Below are 2,403 nucleotides of genomic sequence, written 5' to 3'. Positions count from 1 at the left end.
GTGAAAATCAGAGAATGCTTAGCAAGCTCCCTGATTGGCTAATAGCAAGATGGAATAGGAAAGTCATAGAGATTGAAGAGCAGACCGGTTCCTTTCCAACATTCAACAACTTCGTTGATTTCATCACAAGAGAAGCCAAAATAGCGTGCAACCCAGTGACATCACTTCAAGCACTCAAGACAAGTGACACAGAGAAAGTGAAATTTTCAAAGACTCGAAGTGTTGGAGCCAAAGTACTAGCAAGTAGCACAGAAGAGAAATCTGACGCAAGGAAATGTGTGTTTTGTGAAAAGCCAAACCATAGCATACACACATGCAGAAAATTCATGGATAAAGCCATAACTGAAAGAGTCAAGTTTGTGCAAACTAAGGGACTGTGCTTTGGATGTCTCACCTTTGGACACCAATCCAAGAAATTTGAAAAAGAGAAAAGTTTGTGATACATGTAAAGGGAAACACCCAACGTGTTTGCATGAAGAACGAGACAGAGAGTCTAGAAAGAAAAAAGAAGAGAAAGACTTGAAAGAACCTAAAGAGACAAAGCCTACAGAAATACAAAATGAGGCAATATCAAACCGTGTGATTCAAAGTGACAGAAGTGACCTCACGTCTACAATCATTCCAGTTTGGTTATCCACAACAAGCAACCCTGAACATGAGATTCTTCTCTATGCTCTTCTAGACAGCCAGAGTGACACAACATTTGTTCTGCAAGAAAAGGCAGATGCTCTCGACACTGAGAAGAAACACGTACAGTTAAAGCTTTCAACCTTGTCTTCTAAGAATACACTGGTTCCCAGCCAGAAACTGTCTGGACTTCAAGTTAGAGGCTTCTATTCATCAAAGAGAATCCCTCTTCCCATGACATATACAAGAGAGTTCATTCCTGCCAATTTAAGTCATATTCCCACATCAAAGACAGCAAGATCATGGCCTCATCTAGAGCACCTGGCTGAAGAGATCGCCCCGCTGATTGAGTGTGATGTTGGTTTGCTCATAGGTTACAACTGTTCGCAAGTGCTGGTACCCAGAGAAGTTGTGTCAGGGGAAGACAATGAGCCCTTCGCCCAAAGAACCGACCTTGGCTGGACAATAGTTGGAGGTGTTAATCCATGCGTTGATTATGGAGACGCTATTGGATGCAGCCACAAGATCATTGTCAAGGAAGTGACACCAATTCAGTCATCAGAGCAGTTGTCCAAAGAAGTGCATTACATCTGTCGCACAAAGGTCAAAGAAGTGGTGACGCCCACAGATGTGATTAAAGTGCTAGAGTCTGACTTCAATGAAAGGACAGTTGAAGATTCTCACTTCTCCCAAGAAGATTTACGCTTCATTTCCATAATGGAAAAGGGTGTCAAGATGAAAGCAGATGGACACTGTGAGTTACCATTGCCGTTCAAGGAAGACAGGCCAAGTCTCGCAAACAACCGGAGCTGTGCAGAACACAGACTCAAGTGTTTGAAGAAAAGATTTGAAAGGGATAAACAATACCATGAAGATTATACCAGATTCATGAAAGAGACAATAGAACATGGTGATGCGGAAAAGGTCCCATCTGAAGAACTGGACAAAAGCCCTGCTTGGTACATTCCACATCATGGAGTGTATCATCCCCAAAAGCCCGGCAAAATAAGAGTGGTTTTTGATTGTTCAGCAAAGTACGAAGGAGTCTCTTTGAATGACCACCTGCTGACAGGGCCAGAGATAACCAACTCTCTGGTTGGGGTCCTGTGCCGATTTAGAAAGGGTCCAGTAGCAGTGATGTGCGATATAGAACGCATGTTTCATCAGTTCAGAGTCAGAAAAGAAGATCAAGACTACTTCCGCTTCCTGTGGTGGGACAATGGAGACTTTAACTCTCTTCCATCTGTCTACCGCATGCGAGTCCACCTGTTTGGAGCCGCTTCATCACCAGCCTGTGCAAACTTTGGCCTCAAGTACATTGCCGCAGAGGGTCAAGGCAAGTTCAGTGAAGCCACCATACGATTCATTGAAAGAAACTTCTACGTGGACGATGGTCTTATTAGTTTCCATTCAGAAGAAGAGGCAATCCGTTTAGTAAACGAAGCAAAGGAACTCTGCAACACGGGAGGATTGCGACTTCACAAGTTCATTTCGAATAGTCAGGAACTTCTCGATTCCCTGCCCAAAGAAGACTGTGCAGACACAGCAAGAAACCAAAGCTTGGCACTAGGAGAGCAACAGATCGAAAGAGCCTTAGGTGTCAAATGGTGCATTGCTTCGGATCATTTCCAGTTTCGAGTAGTTGTGAATGAGTGTCCATTTTCTCGAAGAGGTGTGTTGTCAACTGTAGCCTCCATCTACGATCCGCTTGGCTTTGTGGCGCCTTTCGTTCTACTTGGGAAGCAAATACTTCAGCAAATGTGTCGCGAGAAGACC

The sequence above is a fragment of the Boleophthalmus pectinirostris genome, unplaced genomic scaffold, assembly GCF_026225935.1.
Source record: "Boleophthalmus pectinirostris isolate CB_2022bp ecotype Guang Dong unplaced genomic scaffold, ASM2622593v1 HiC_scaffold_17, whole genome shotgun sequence".
NCBI lineage: Eukaryota > Metazoa > Chordata > Actinopteri > Gobiiformes > Gobiidae > Boleophthalmus > Boleophthalmus pectinirostris.
The sequence above is the reverse complement of the archived record's forward strand: the minus strand, read 5'-3'. Positions refer to the sequence as shown.